The sequence below is a fragment of the Hyaena hyaena genome, unplaced genomic scaffold, assembly GCF_003009895.1.
Source record: "Hyaena hyaena isolate Hyena2069 unplaced genomic scaffold, ASM300989v1 scaffold_348, whole genome shotgun sequence".
Classification (NCBI taxonomy): Eukaryota; Metazoa; Chordata; class Mammalia; order Carnivora; family Hyaenidae; genus Hyaena; species Hyaena hyaena.
In genome coordinates this window covers 354,048-371,420 of record NW_024080981.1, presented here as the reverse complement: position 1 = coordinate 371,420, position 17,373 = coordinate 354,048, and positions in this window count along the sequence as shown.

Genomic DNA, 17,373 nt, shown 5'->3' with positions numbered 1-17,373 from the left:
ACCATAACTTCTCTTCTAGATGCCTGCAGTTGCCTTCAGACTAGCGTCTTTGCTTCTACCTTGTCTCCCTAAAATCCTCTCCACTTACCTGCTTAAAACCTCCAAGTGCTTTACCATTATTCCTATAATAGAATCCAAACTCATGGCTGTGGTCTCCAGGCCCCATCTGTTATAGTCCCAGACCATATCTCTGACCTTTCCTGCTATTTCTCTCCTCCTGCTTCTCTCTGCCCCAGGCCTTCTAGTCTTCTTTTAATTCTTTGCACATGCCTACCAAGTTTTTTCTTGTGGCATCACATTTATTGTCCATCTGACTTGATCCCCCTTCCTCTAGACTGTTTGTCTTTAGGCCTCTGAAGGTGCCATCACAGAGATCCACATAAAAACAGCTTCCACCTCCTGTGTCGCATTCAGTCTTATTGGCCTGTTTGACTTTCTTTAAAGTATTTATTACTCTGTAATCATCTTCCTTATTTGTTTTCTTGTTTATTGACTGGTTCCGCCATTTCACTGTTGACACCCTGAAGCAGACATGATTGCTCTTCCCCATTGTATTGCCAGCATTGAGAGCAGACACTAGCAAGTTACAGTGCTTGTTAAATGCTGAATGCTGGGAACTCCTTGAAGGGCTGCCTCCCTCCTGTCTCTCTGATGGAATGATTAGACCACATCTTCGCAGCTTCATCTTTCTCTCTTCCTATCCTCATATGCTCTAGGTATGCTGTGGCCACACAAGACTCTCTGGTATTCTATAACCCACCTACAGTTGTCCCACAGGGAACTCAGCTTATACCTACTTCTTCCCTCAAATTTCTGTCTGCAACATCCTCATCTTTCAAAGTCAGCCAGAAAGCTACATTTCCCTGAAACTTCTTTTGATGCCTTACAAGCAGGTGTATCATCCCTGTTCACACTGCTCATTTGTGTTTGTGTCTTTTTTTTCTCCTTCCTTCTTGCGGAGAGATCTGTGTGGGATTCACAGTGCCCTCCCCATAACCAAAGCTACTTGGGGCTACAAGTATGGGTGATGGCCCCACTGAAGGCAGAGCTCCTCAAGCTGAACAGGGAGCTAGGGTAGGCAGGCATGGGATGTGATCTGGTTCCAGAAGGAAGAATGGCTTGCCATATTGACTATGGGTTCTGTTGCAGGTCACCTTTCCCCTGGCATGGACTGAGATGCCTACTACTAAGTGATTTTGCTTTTATCCAAGGCAGACATCTCCCTGGAAGGACAGTCCAGCCCTGATTTAAGACCTAACACCAAGCCAGCAACAGCTGGCTCCATTTGGGAGGATGATGAAGATGCATCTGTAGCTAAAAGGCTTGGTAAGCACAGGTCCAAAGGGGCTCTGTGTTGTGCCTGGGACCAGGGCCATGCCTGTATAAGATCTGATAGGGGTACTGGCCTGGGAGCCCAGGAATGTAAGATAAGTTGTTCCACCCTTATTTACTAGAGACTTGGAAATTTCTACCCTTGGAATCCTGGGTCATAGCACAACTGGGAGAGTTGTGAAAGAAGACATTATTTTATTTCCAATCAAACCATTCTTTCTTGGCTCCCCCAGGCTTGGTGATGCTCTGCTCTTTACCAGAACCTTTAACCTACTTGTACTTATAGGACTCAAACAAGGCAGTGCTCTAAGGGATTCAGAACAAGCTGCTAATTTTCTATCCATATACAGATTTGTCCCTGAAAACCTGATGTTTGCCAGGGTCTTGAAGGATGTAGAGAAGCTGTCTAGGCAAGCAGGATGGTGTGCCAAGTCCAAGGATCCAATTGGGCAAATAAGCTGAAGACCAAGGCCAAGGGCTCTGGTCTGTAGCTGGAGTGGAACATGAACCCAATGCTCTCTTGAGTTCCACAGACTCTGGAATTAACTTGGCCTCACTGGATGAACTTGAATGAGTTTCTTTCCCTTTGGGGCCAACTTTCCACTTATTTTAAAGAAAGAATTTTTCAGGACCTTTTGAAGTGCTTCTGAGGAAGAGAAGGGATGAGTTTGTCTTAACTCATACCCTTGCATCACTCAAGTTTGTGGAACTGCTCACTTCCAGGCAGACTTCAGAGTTGCCAGTTTCTATGGATCAATGTATTTAATTAGATACATTCTCTTGTTTCTCCTTTATTGGATTGAGTAAGAAAATTAAATTGGGCAATTTGTTGTTAGGTTATTTAAATGCCAACTCAGTTATATAATCTGGGCTTGTGCCATATCCCAATCCTTCCAACTTCTTCCCAGAGTGGTGGAATCAGAGGCCAGCTGGAGGAATGGGTATCCCTCAGATCTTCAGGTTGATCCTCTGGCTCTTGAGGCTCTGAGTCCCTGGGGCATAGCCTGACTCTCTTTGCTAGTCTAAAAGGGCAAGGTGGGTGGTTAGAGAAGCTTCAGGGCTGGCGTTGGGTGGGAGCAGTGGTGAGATGATAGTAAACTGAAGTTCCTAGCACTGCCCACGAATTTGCAGCCTGTTTTCTTATCTGTATAATTAGTAATGTGTCTGGAGACCCTTCTGTACTGGCTGTTTGGAGAACTCTGGCTCTAGAGTTGTCAGGAACGTCCAGTGCTGGAGTGGGGAGAAGCCTTTGTAACCCAGGTTTTGGAGGCCAAGCGAGGTGGGCTGAACAGGCAGCCAGTGGAGGTGAGCAGCAGCCTGGCCTAGAGTCTAGAAGGTGCTGTCTGGCCAGGCTGCCTCAGGTTCCTGATCACTTGCCCAGCTGCTGTTCCATTTCTGGCAGGAGAGCTTGGCGGGGGCGCTCTAGTGCCGCGAGTGGAGATTAACACCGCGCTTTCCAAGCGCTTGCCCACTGTACATGTCACAGGAATCCTTTTGCAGGACCTGGACTCGAAGGAACTGGGGCATCCCAAGACCCCTGTGAGAGAAATGGAGAGAGAAGAAACCCCCGGGAGAGATGAGAAGTGCAGCCACGGACACAGGGCATGGCAGGAGGAAGTTCTTCCCCCCACACCCTCCCCTCCCTGTCAGTCCATCCCCTCTGCATAGAATCCCCTCCCATCCGTTCACACTCACCTTTCACTGACTCGGACTCTGACCACATCTGGCAACAGCACAGTGCCACGCTGCAGAGCCATTTTTGGCAACCCCTTCTCTTTTTTGCCCAAGGAAAGGCAGGAGGTATGCAGCTGTGGGACATTTCCCCATGAGACCTGCTCTGAGACCTAATGGGGCTGCAGCCAGGAGGCCACTTTCTTGGATCCTGGCCCCCCTCGGAGAGAGCAGGCAAGTCTGTAGACAGGCTGCCCAGAACTGTTGAATTCAGGAAGGCATGGACAAGATGTGACAGGCTTACAGGGACAATGCCTGGAGGGCTCTAGCAGGGGCTGTGGACAGACACTGGGGGCATTGGGCTTGGTAAATAACATTAACAAGGCGACAACCCGAGAAGGCAAATTGGGAATGCAGACAAGGCTCCTTGACTGCGCTGGCTGTCTGCCTGTGAGTCACCTCTGCAGGTCGATTTCATTGCGGAGAATTTGGATATGCAATGTGCCTGGAAAGACAGGCTGGGTTGGAGCCCTCCTTCTAAACAATGAAACAATTTGGAGAGTACCATGTGGGCCCAGGATCACGTGGTTGGTGGGGCCCAGAAGCCATGGCCCTTGTCTCTTTCCCTCCTTACCCCTCTTTTCCAAGGGCTGGGACCAGTTCCCTAGGTTTCAAGTTGAAATTGGCCTTTCCCAAAGTAACCCTGATTTGGGGGTCTCCAGAAATCCCCTTGGCCCTGCTTGATCAAGTTACCTCTTGTGGCTTGACCTCCTTGACCCTGTTCAGTGCCTGTCATAGAGAAGATGCCAAAAAATGTTTCTTGAAAGAATGAGGAAACCAGTGTATTTATTTATTTTTTTTAATATGTGTGGATTTGTCTATGTTTCCTATTATACCTATGGGATAAAAGTATAGCCTGAAGGAAACAAGTGTGTGTCCAGTATGTCCATAAGATAGCAGTGGTTTCAGGAAATATATCAGTTTTGTGCAGATGTGGGTCAGGGATTAGGTGGGGAAACAATCTGGGAAAGAAGAAATATGCTTGAAAAGAGTCCCAGGAATGCCACTCATTTTGTAGGCACAATCTTGCTCTTCCCTTTTTGCTCTGATCTTCTGGAACAGAAAATAGTTTTCCTTGGCCCAAAGACAATGTAGGGTGAGCTAATGACTGTCCAAACGTGCTGAGAGCTAATTGTGCCTGCTACAGGACACCTTCAGAAAGACCCCATGATGTGAGTGATTCAAAGCACTGGCCACTGTGAGCAAGTGACCTGGAGCTTTGCCTATAGTGACAGAAGCCCCAAATGAGTCAGCATGGGCCCAAAACTCAGGTTTCTGGTGGGTTGTTTATCCAAGTGAAGAGATAACATAACAGCCAGATGGAGTAAGCACTAACTGGTGACATTTGAGCATTTTGAGTTGGAGCTGGCTAGAACTTGATTTTTGTCTATTTTCAAATCTTGCTGTGTTTTGAACCATTTGTGAATGGCATGAAAACCCTATATTAGCTCATATTTGCCAGTTATTTTAAGAACATATTTTTCATAGCCAGTGACTATAACGAGATCTGTAATTGCCACCTTACATTTGGGGATACCTAGTGCTTTGGACTAGTGGCCCTACAAAGCCACAACTTTGAGCTGGAAGCAGCTTTTTCCATGCTACACAAGGAGTGGAGGCACTAGCTAGCAGCCAACGGTGAGGCACTGCCACACAAGGACCTGGGTTTTGCCTGGCTTCCACTGTGAGCTTCAATCTGGACCTGGGATGGGGTCCAGACCTCCACCCACCTTACTGAGGCAGTGAAGAACTTGGAGGCGAGGTAAAGCTGTGACCAGCTCTGAGTGGATAACATACAGAAGGAAGGAAGGAAGTAATGTAGGTAAGGAGGAAGGGAGAGAGGCAGGGAGATTCCCGGGGCCCTATACTGGTGAGTCGGGGCCACATAATGATGACAGCTGGAAAATCCTAGGTAGGCCAGCACCCAACACTCAGAGCTTAGTGCTTAGCTCTGTGGAGTGGCAGGCTCACCTAAGGGAGGCTGGCATAAATGTCTCTCATGGAGTGGAAAGAATCGGTGGGTCATGCAGATGTGCTGGCTTGACTCTGTTGGGGAAATGCTGCAGTGTCTTCTGAGACCTGGCCAGTGGGCCACTGTCATGCCCCTTTTGAAATGAATCTTCACAGACTTGACCGGTCTTTCCACTCGTCCAGATCACAAGTGTCATCTGAAATGGTCCTCCCCTGCCTTTAAGCCCTTTTTGGTCGACTTTCTCTGGCTCTTTCTTTGCTGTTTTCTCTTCCCTCACCCTCCTTCCTTCCTCTACCATTTCTTCTCTGCTTTTCCACTGCCCTTCCTGCCCCCTCATTCTCTTTTTCATCCACTCCTCTTTCTCCCTCAATAGCTCCCTTTCTTTGTGTTTCTTCTCCTCCTTCTTTCTCCTCCTCTTTTCCTACTTCCTGTCTGGAAGTGTCCTCCCCATCCCTCCTCCACTCCATTACTCTGTTCTGCTTTCATGTTCACTTCTCATCCTTTTCGCCATTTCCTCCCCCCTCCCTCCTCTCTCCTCAGAATCCTTTCCCTCATCTGCTGTCCTTTCAATATGTCTCTGTCCTCCTTTCCTACCCCTCCCTACCCTCTCCTCTCTCTGTCTTCTCTAGGTAGTCCTTGTCCCACTGTCCAGCCCTTACTTCTTACAGCTCTTCCCTGACACCAAGTTCTCTTCATCTCCCTTCTGTCCTTCAAGTTGTGTCTCCAGTCCCTTCTCCTCCTTTCCTTCTTAGCCTCTCCCCTGCCCATTTCTCTGAGGCCTGCATGCCCTGCCCCTCCACTCCTCCTTGCATCCCAGCCTCTAGAGCTGGTGAGGATTGGGCCTCAGTGGACTTTGTGCTGAGCCAAGAGCCTGGACCCCTACTTCAAACCCCAACTCCACTCCTCTGGCCATTCTAAGCCCTCCCTCAGGCAGCAAAGACTCAGAAAAAGAGCAAGCCATGGGAGGCAGGTATGCTGTGGCAGAGTCCTCCCTCTGAGCTAACATGCCAAATGGGGCTACTCATGGCCACCTGGAAAATGATGAAGGGGGTCTGTGAAGGTTCCTGGGCTTTAGTGAGCTATGTGTTATATTTAGTCAGTGTGTCACCAGTGGAGATTGCTTTTGATGGGTACCCCCAGCAATGAGCCATCTGTGACAGAGCAAGTTCATGGGCTGAGCGCCAGGCAGATCTCCTGTACAATGACCCTTTTGTCTTCCTTTTGGAACAAAGGGTACTCTCCACGGTTGGATGTCTCTCCATCATAGCCTCTTCCTATAGAGTTTGGCCATCCTTGCCTATCACCTGCACCTTCAGCTGCTCATTTCCCCTGCCTGTGTGCCTCAGTCTCAAGGCCCATGTCCTGGCCCTTATTTCCAGCTTGCCTCACTCTCTGCCCCTGCCTATTTTGCTGCCCTGTCCCTCTGCTCCCAGCCTGCTGTGGAGCAGCTAGGGAAACTTCCTTGGGAAGCCACTGGAGCTGCTCATCAACAAGGAGGCAGTGTAGGGGGAGGGGGTTCCTGAAGTTCACAGGACAACAGTACAACCTGATCATAGGCTCTGCATCAGAGTAGGAAAAGCTATCAGTCCTCTCCAGTCACATCCCAAGCCAAATGAGGACTGCGCCCTTCACAGAGACAGCTCACAAGGCCCAGGGGAGTTCCTGGAGATATAGATCACCTACCAGGTGCAATTCTGTCATAGCACCAAGACCTGCCAGAGGACAACAATGGCAATCTGGGGACTCGGAGAGTGCCCAAGGAGTAGGGGTAGGGTGGCTGCACAAACATTGTCTGAAGGCCAACTAGGCCACTACATTAATTCAGTCCAAGAACTGGGGCCAGAAGCAAAGCTAGGGTAACATCAGGCCTCAGGGTCCCTCTATTAAGCAGAGGACTGCACTAAATGGTCATTCAATTGTGGTGATATTGGCTTATCAAAGCCCATTTTGCTCTAGGCACATGTGGTTACATTTAAGCCTCTTATTAACTCAACAATCTGAGTTTGCTCATTTTGCACATACAATCACTATGGCACAAGAAGTTTAAGTGATTGGCTATAGATGTACAGTGAGTAAATAGAAGAGTCAGGTCTGTTGGCTTTACACTCCTTGGCCTGCTGTATCAAGGTGCTTCCTGATGGTGTTGGTCCAGAGATCGGGTACTCTGAGCTCTTGCCCAGGAACAACAACTTGATGGGAATAAAGTCCCATCCTCTGGGGACAAACCTCAGAACTTCTCAAGGGAGGTGGTTTCCTTTGACCAGCTGTTTTCCTCCCATCCCTAGGGCTAGCTGGGAAGTAGGAAACCTCCCACAAAGCAGTGTGTTTATTCATTGTTTCAGTAATGGCAGAGGCTCTGAATGTTTGGTTAGCCACTTGCTGTTTCTACTGCCTATATTCTCTGTCTCTCAGTCTCTACTTGTACTGGCTCCTTCTTCACATTCAGTCTTCAGCCTAAATATCACCATGTTTGGCCACCCAGTCTAAAGTGGCCATTCAACCAATCTTTGTCACACCACCTTATCTCTTTATTTTCTGGCCCACACTGCTCACTCATATTGTCTTTATCTCTTTGTTTGTTCAGTCTCCCTCTCCCCACCCCCTCCATTTTGTTCCACTTACTAGGCTGCCAGCTCTGTGAGTGCAAGACTAGATACCTAGTGTTATGCCCAGATCGCGATCTCCCCCAAATCCCAAGACCACCAAGGAGTCCGAGTCACGTATGCAAAGGCAAAGGGCTTAAGCTCAGGCTCCCAGACCTCACCGACACAATAGATCCATGCTGAGAGCCCCGAACAAGGGCAGAGTAGGGTTTTTATGGCGTTTGAGACGGATGAGTTACAGAAGTTGTGACATGGGAACATTGATCCAATCATAATTATTCAACATCATTGACAGCGGGTTTGACCATACACATTGTCTAGAGTATTCGTTACTTTGGCAGGATCCAATTACAACATTTAGAGTACCTTTAAATTTAACCAATCACAGAGCGAGCCTAGGGTCTTACTCGGCAACTAACGGGTTAACTTTAACATTAGGTAACAGGGTCCTATCTATAGTTTCTATCTCCAGGCCTCTCCCTTACCAATGTGGAGGGTGGTCGCTGGCCTTTCCTGATTGGGTGTTGCAAGGGTGGTTACTCCTGCCTTGGGCAATGTGTAACTACCTGATAGTTTTGGGGAAGTTGAAACTCGGGCCTTCTAGTTTAGAGGGGAAATTTAAAGCCTGTCATGGAGTCAGTTTGGTTTAGACGTTTAGACTTGTGGCCTTACACCTAATCTATACTAGATACCTCAGCACATAGCAGAAGCTTAATGAATATTTGCTGTAAAGCCCAGGGGAAGCAATGACTACCCCTGCTTAGGAGAGTTGGGGAAAGTATTGAAAGATGAGTAGGAGTTTTCAAGACAGAAGTGTAGGACAGGACATTTCTAGTAAGGGAAACAACATGTGCAAAATCTAAGATAGGAAAAAATCCTGGTGTTCATAAGAACATGAAAATGCTTTAGCTAGAGTTAGGTGTAGGAGAAAATAATAGATAAAGCAGAAAAGGCCATGAGAAGCCTTATCATGGAGAACCTTGAAAGCCAGGTGGAAGCATTTGTATTTTTTGGGTTGTCCATTTGCAGTGTTTGAAAGAAGGAGAGATACACATTCAGATCTTTGTTTTAATACTATTTCTCTGCTGGCCAGCAACATAGATGGAGAGGAAGGGAGCAGTGATTAGTCTATCTACGGAAAGAGTAGTGCATGCCTTAGACAGGAAGGTACATATGGACTGTTCATTGTGACCTGGCTTGTAATGGAACAAAAGACATGTGTGTTTGAATGTTAGCATTACCAGCTCCAGCCCTGACCTCTCCTGACCAAAGGTGCTGAACTTGAATACCAAGACCATAGGGAAATCTGCCTTCCTAAGCATCCTGAGATACAGTAGTACCAATGAGGTAACTGCATGGAACTCCAAGCAAAGGAAGAGCTTCCAGAAGCCCCTCTAAAGAAAGGAAATGTCCTGATGCCTCCCACCATCTTGTCTTGCAGCATAAAAGTGTCCCATCCATGCCAGAGCTGGCTGTTCTGAGGACATCTCCATTCAGAGTGAAGATTAAGACCGCTGGGCATGAGTGTTATGCATGGACCAGAACCTGCACACATATATGCTGTACGCCTGGGGCTCTGGGATAAAGCAAACTTTGCTTGAGAAGTCACCCTGTGTCTGAGTGATGCGCTCTGAACTCTGGCCCCAACACACTTCCCTGCACTGCGCACCTCTCAGTTGTTTTAATTTGACATCAGGAGGTATGATCACAGCATGGGGGAGGGCACTTGTGGGGACGAGCACTGGGTGTTATATGGGAACCAACTTGACAATAAACTATTTAAAAAAAAAAAGAAGGATGATCACATTTTTGGCAAGACCTGGGAAAGAGGAGATGGTTGTGATATTGCCCCCTTAAAGTCCCCAGTCTCTGAAATGGAAATTGGCTGCCATATCAGGAAGGAATAAGGGAGAGAAAATTGCCTTGTGGGAAATTTGGCTTAGTCAAAAATATCCCCAACAATCTTTTGCACCAGCATAGTGCTTTGTCAAGTGCTGAGCTCTTTCCCGTACATCAGTCTACTAGATCTTCACCATGGAGCTGTGAGATCCCTAGGGCCAAGATTAGCTTATCCAAGGAGGCATAGGCAGCCCAGAGCACTGCCATCTATGCCATTTTAGGGCCCAACCCAGGCCCAAGAGGTCCTTGCGCTATAGTGGGGAACCTTGCCTATGGGCAGGAGACAGAGTTGTGGTGAGGAAACACCACAGAGCAGGTGCATTCCAAGGAGTCCCGAATGGCCAGCTCCTCTTCCTTCTTCTCTTCCTTTCTTTTCCTTTTTGTTTGTATTGAGATAAAAGTTATATAACATAAAAGTCATCATTTTAACCATTTTAAAGAGCACGATTCAATAGCATTTAGTACATTCACAATGTTGTGCAACTATTATCCCTTTCTAATTAGAGAACATTTTTAAAAAATATTTTATTTGTTTTTGAGAGAGAGAGAGAGACAGCATGAGCAGGGGAAGGTTAGAGAGAGACGGAGACACAGAATTCAAAGCAGGTTCCAGGCTCTGAGCTAGCCATCAGCACAGAGCCCGATGTGAAGCTCGAAACCACGAACTGTGAGATCATGACCTGAGCTGAAGTAGGACGCTTAACCAACTGAGCCACCCAGGCGCCCCTAATTACAGAACATTTTTGTCACCCCAAAAGGAAACCTCATATGCAATAAGCAGTTACTACTATTCCCTCTCTCCCTTTTTTTCCTTTGAAAAGATTAATTGAAACTTATCTGTAGACCTCAGTTGCAGAGAGTTGAATTAAATCAACCCTTCATTCCAGGCCTAGTGATGAGAATCATAGACAGGATGTACAAGGTTTTGTTTTTCTCCCTTTATTCTAGATCTGCACATCACATCTTTTCCCCCTTCCAGGGGCACCCACTTTAATGCATTTCAGATTAGTCTCTGAATATGTATGTGTTCTTGTAAAATATAGTGTTGTTTTGTGTATGTGTTCTTAATTTGCATAAATGTTATTGTGCTATAAATCTTGTTCTGTTTCTTATTTTAAAATAAAATCAGCACTATAATTTTGAGATCAGTTCATGTTGCACATACATCTAGTTATTCAAGCTGCTGCTTAGTTTTCCATTTAAACTATCCATTCTCCTGGGGATGGCAGATGGCTTATCCCCAGTTCCATGAAGTGTCACAGCGGCTATCCTTGAACATGTCCTGATGGGGCCTATTTTGGGATAGACACCCAGATGTGGGCTCAGTCAATCATAAAGTACAGGTGTAAATGATGTTACTAAACCCCTCTGGTTCGCTCTCCAAAACAGTAGAGCAGTTTACACTCTACCAGTAGGGCATGGAAGCTCCAATTGCACCTTGTCCTTGCTGACAATTGGCATTTTTCAACTTTCTAATACTTGCCAGACTGATAGGGGCCAAGTGAAATCTTATTCTTTCAATTTGTATATTCTCAATTACTAGTGAGTCAAGGGAGTCATCAAAAATCGTTGGGAGGCTACAATCAATGCAGAGGAGGGTTTGGGAGACAGTAAAAGTAGTTCTGGAGTTAGATGAGGGGGACATTGAAGGGGTGGGTATGAAAGCAGTTGAGTAGATCTTAACAAATCAAGCCCTCTTACACTCCAGCAAGCAAGCAGGGAACATGGGTCAGGAGAGGGAGAAAAGTACATGGTGGCACCAGTAACTGCAGTTAGAAAGCCAGAATTAGACCCTGTAGACAGAGATGGCATACACAGCAGGGGTTCCTGACACAATCTTGAAGAGGAGCCAGGAGTCCAAACAGGGACTCAGTCTGAGCAGCAGATCAATGTCAAGACTTGTTCCAGGCACCTTATGACCATAAACACTGCCCCAGTGGAGTCTTACATTGGCCCAGCTGCAAGCCAGCACTCCAGCTTCATCTTAGTTGAGTAGGCACTTTTTCAAGGTCAGAGTCACTTGCACTGGAGGTGTTTAAGGAATGACTGCATGGCCACAAGAAGGTGAGGTTTGGGCACGTGTTTGGAGTGTAGATCATTATTCTACGCCATTGATCCACTGGTTTCTGAGCTGATTTGGGAGTCGCTTTGGGAATGGGTTAAAAACACAGGTGACAGTCCCTACCCTGTTGACTTACCCCAAGGTAGGAAATGACAAATGCAGAGCAGTGCTTCTCACACTGCCTGGGTTGGAAGAACTAGTTTTCCAATGTCCATTTTGTCACAATTGATACTTTTGTAAAATACAAAATCACACACTTCTGTGTTGCAGCCGTACCAAATCTCTATAACAGTACCTAAATAACTACTCTTATTGTTGTACCCATTTCATCAGCAAGCACTCACCTGTGGACCACACTTTGCATAATACATGTTCGGACGATCATCCTTTAGAGATCATTTCCAGCCTGGAGGGTTGTAGGCCACTGTGCCTCTGTTTTTGGTCACCAAAAGTTGCCCTGCCTCTACTCCAGCTTGTGAGGTTTCCCTGGGGTCAGGCCCTTTTGTCTTGGTTCACCAACTGAGAGCCTAGTTTGCCATATGCTTCTCTTGACTCCCAGTTTCCCACTCTCTGTGAAGGTGGAAGATTATATAGGTGTGGTTTTTTTTGTTTTTTTTTTACTTTTGCAGTGCACATTTTTATTTATTTATTATTATTATTTTTAAAATAATTTATTGTCAAGTTGGCTTCCATATAACACACCCAGTGTTCATCCCCACGAGTGCCCTCCTCCATACTCATCACCCCCCTTCACCTCACCCCCAACCCCCATCAGCCCTCAGTTTGTTCTTGGCACTCAAGAGTCTGTCATGGTTTGCCTCTCTCCCCCTCCCCATTTCCCCCCTTCTTCTCACCCATGGTCCTCTGTTAAGTTCCTCCTAATCCTCCTATACATGCAAACATATGGTATCTGTCCTTCTCTGCCTGACTTATTTCGCTCAGCATCACACCCTCAAGGTCCATCCATGTTATTTCAGAACCCAAAAACAATGTAGCTAAGGCACTTGTCCAGTATTTTTCATTTAAAGGTCTCAGGCATTCTTATTCTGCACTGTGTGTACTAAACAAAGCACACATTGATTTGGCAAAGACCTGGCCTGGGTCAAAAATGTTCCTTGTGGTCTTCAAAATGAAGTTCCCAAACCATAGGCCTAACTTCTCTGGCAACACATCAGAAGTTGTTGTCCAGAAGGTGGAAGGGCTTTCAGGTAGGTCTGACTGTAGAGTAACAGCTTTAAGGGTCCTTTAAGGTACACCAAGGGAAAACTACTGGGAAGCTGAGGGCAAGATATCAGTCACCTCTCCCCAGGCCAGCTCATTCACCTTCTACAACTTCAGTGATAACCTCTGTGCCTGTGACTGCTAGACCTCCATCTCCAGCCCAGACCTATCCTTTGAGCACCTGACCCATAGCTCTAATAACCTACTGGACATGGTAAAACTGTAAACAATATGAGCAGCAGCTGACCTAGACTCATGGGCCCAACTGCCTGGTTTAAATATTTGCTCCTTCACTGACTAGCTGTGAAATTATTTAATCTCTGGGACTCAGTTACCTCATTTAAAAATGAAAACCGGGGCGCCTGGGTGGCTTAGTCGGTTAAGCGTCCGACTTTCGCTTAGGTCATGATCTCGCGGTTCGTGGGTTCGAGCCCCGCGTCGGGCTCTGTGCTGACTGCCAGCTCGGAGCCTGGAGCCTGTTTCAGTCTATGACTCCCTCTCTCTCTGACCCTCCCCTGCTCACGCTGTCTCTCTCTCTCTCTCCTAGAAATAAATAAAACATTAAAAAAAAATAATAAAAATGAAAACCGTCGTCGTCGTCGTCATCATCATCATCATCATCATCATTGATGAGGAGTGAGGTAATAGATGTAAAATGTAGGGAAAAGGGCCTGGAACACAGAATGCCCTACTGCCCTGAAAATCTGTTAGTTAATATTGCCATGTTCCATTTTAATTGGTTTAAAGCAAAATTTAAGACCTTCTTCAATTTGTTTCTCCTCTCTTGTATTTCCACTCAATAATGTCTCTACCATCCATACCCCTTTCACTTCCCAATTGTATTTTACATATGTCAACTCTAATTCTTAAATATATCTCTTCCTCATCTGTACCATTCTGGTCCAGCCACCACCATCCCTTGCTGGATGATTTCAATAGTCTCCTAAATGGTTTCACTGCCTTTGTTCTTGTCTACTTTCCCAAAGTCTACTTTCCTCACAACAGCCAGAAGGATGTTTACAAACCTTGTAACTACTGTTCAGAATTTTCCAGTGGCTTTCCACTTCAGGTAGAATAAAATCCAAACTCTTTCTTCTGGTCTGCAAACCCTGCTTAATCTTGCTACTGCTTACCTCTCGACTTTATCTTTTGCCTTGCTCCTCATATTCCACTAGGTTCTGGATAGACTGATTCCCTAACTCTTCCAGAAACACAGATGAGCATTCTACCTCAAGGCGTTCGCATATATTTATCTCTTCGGCTGAAATCTAGTTAATTCCTCCTAGTTATGCCTCAGTTCATACACAACCTCTGCAAAGACTTCCCCCATCTCCTATACTAGATCAAGTTCTTACATGTTCTTATTGCATCCTGGACCCTTCCTTCATAGCTATTAACCCAGATGTCATTATACTTTCATTGGTGTGCTTATCTGATTAATATCTACCTCTTTCATTAAAGCTAAAAGATTTATAAGGGCACAGACTTTACCTGACTTGTTCAAAATTGTGCTTCCAGTAGCTAGAAGAGTATCTAGCACATCGTATATGCTCAATAAATAGTTGTTAAATGGCTGAATCATTGAGGCAACTTTTGACTTGGGCATAGAAGAGGAGAAGGTCTTTTAAAAGACCTTTACAGGAGATTGTCACTTAGGTCATGTAGAAGGAGAAAAAGGAATTCTAGGTAAGAAAACAACATGATCAATGGCATAAAGCCATGGAAATGGAGGGTGGGTAGAGAGAAAAGTGGAAATCTTGGGATGGCTGAATAAGAAGGTATATGTGGGGCATGTTGAGATATGAAGATGGAGATGATGGCACAGATGTGGCAAAGCAGACCTTGTGCTCCAGGCTAAAAGAGCTTCTATTTTGTTTTAAGGGCAATGGGGGAGCCATGGAAGGGGTGTGATATGGGGAAGAACAGCTCAAAATTAAGGCTCTGCCTCCTTTATATGGTTCCAAGAATCTCTCACTATAAGTCCCCTTCAAATGCCCAGGGTGCATTTATGCAAGCCAGATTAGGCTCCAGGGAGTCCCAGCAATTCCTTTTCTTTCTTACCTTACATTTTCCCAAGTCTAGGAATGCTTTTTCCCTTTCTTTCTTACTTTACATTCTCCTGAATCTAGGAATGCTTTTTGTTTGTTTTTGTTTTTGCTTTCAGAATAGCATGTGCTAAATCTTCAATATCAGATGTTCCATTAACAGTTGTTTTTCAAAGTTAGACAACTGGGGACAAGGGACATAGCTGAAAATTGGAAGGGAAAGTGTTTGTGCTTCTGGAAAGGATTACTATAACTTCCAGATTTTACCAACTGGGAGATGGACCTACGGCCAGAGAGAAGAGAGACAGAATGAGAAAGAAACAGAGAAAGGGAGAGAAAGAAAGAGATATAATCTGAGAGCAAGGCAGAGAGAGACAGAGACAGAGACAGAGAGAGAGAATGAGAAAAGACAGAGACAAAGAACTACACAATAAATAACTATGATAGGCTCAGGAGCCAGAGAAAGATGATACCAGTGAGAAAGGGCCAGAGGCCCAGTAAGAAGCTCAAGTGTGTATACCTAGTGAGTTGGCTTGCTCAGCTTTTGATAAATGACTTCTTCCTTCCAGTGAACGAGATGTATATAAGTTCTTGAGTTGGAAGTTAAGTTAAAAAAAAAAAAAAGAGCGATCCCCAAATATCAAGGGAAACCAAGTAAAAACAAGTTTATTGGTTGGTTAAGAAGTCTATTTGAAAAATTTTTATATCCATTGCTTGTCTTCCTTTTGATCCCAATCTGTAAAAACTATGCACGAAAGTAAGTACACAAGCTTCTCACCCTCAGAGAAGACCTCAAAATAACTGATGGATGTCCAGGTACCCTGCTGAAGGTTTTGTTCCCAACCTGCCTCATGGTCTAGCCCCAGCCTTAGCATCTTAGGGCTCCTTATACATTCCACTTAACACTGGTCCTTGTGTAAACCACCCCAGCTGTGTCTTCAGGGTATGGGAGAAGAGCCACTGCTGTAGCATCTAAGGATTTGCCTTGACACTGGGTATGTGAGAGCTGGTGGCATTCAGTGCCAAATGGAAAAAACAGTGATGCTTTCTGAATTTCCACTCCTGTACTGAAGAAAGGGTATGGGGTGGCATGTCTCTGTTTTTATTTTCAATGTCAATTAGAAGGAAATTTCAAATATTCTGGTGATGGAGACCTGCAGCAAGGAATGGAAGACAAGGTCTGGACTCTATGGGGACAGAGCTTCATTCTGTTCTGCTACACTGGTAGATTTAGGCAAACTCTTCCCTTCTCTGGGCTTCTGTCTTGCCTGTCCAATAAAAAAGGGACAAGTGATCACTAAGTGTCCCAGTTGTGATTCACTTGTGACATTTTAGGAATCTCTGTGTTTTAAACTACCCAACCAAGATTCTCATGACCTTCTCATAAATGTGATTTAAATGTTCATACCAATAAGTCAATTCACAACCACCTGAGCAACTGCACCAAAAGACTGTTCATTGAGAGCTGGGGTTCAACACTGAACAGAGGTCAAATATGACATGTCCCAGAACTCTGTTTTTAACCTTATCAGTCCAAAATCTAAAGAAATAGAAGGCACATTTGCCAAATTTACCAGATGTATATACGGCTTGGAGAGAAAAAGGTAGTCATTGTAGCATCCTGGCCCAACTAAACAAGATGATGTTTTAAAGGGTCATATAGAAATCCATTATATTTTAAAAAATAAATTCTGTACCCCTGATTAAAGATCTCAGGCTCTAAAGGAACTCAGAGGAAAAATAACTAGTTTGGTTGACCACAAAGCTCAACAGTGGTCCAGAGTGTGATGTGGCTAGAGAACAAGCACAAGTTAGTTGTGCTGTCCAGGAAGGGGAAAGTAGTGATTCCTTGTTGAGCAGACTATGTCCATACTCTTGAGCTTAGGTCTGGGCCCCAGAATAGAATGAAGTTGGGGGAAAACTTCTGTGAGAAAGAAAACTACTAAGATGAGTAAAGGGAAGAAATAAATAGAAGAACTATTCAGGATATGGAGGAGCAGATTCCTGGGAGAACATAGCCACCATCTTGAGGTCTCTAAAAGTCTGTCCTGTGGAGGATAGTGCAGACTTGTGCCCTGTAAGCCCTCGTAGGAAATCCTAACATGAACCATTAGGGTGTAAATTAGAGGAAGTAGTTGGCTACCAAAAGACTCAAAGCCTGAGAAATCTTTTTCTTACACTCTTATTCATTTGTTTTCAGTTGTTTATCATTCATTCATTTAGCAATTCTTTCCTGAGAACCAAAGAAGATTCAAACCCTGTCAACAAAGAGCTGCTAGGCCAGCAAGAAGACCTTGTATGTATCAGTATCAGTCAAGTATCAGTGAGAACTGTGCTGGGGGAAGAGAAGCCTTCACACTGTCCCTCTACTATCAGCCCCCTGTGGAGACGAAGGACACTCTTTGGCAGGAGAGCAGGCCCAGCCTGAGATTGAGCCATGACTTTAGCATCACTGGCACTAATGTTTGCAGCATTTTTCTCTTGCCTGTTGCTGGAACCTCAGAGGCA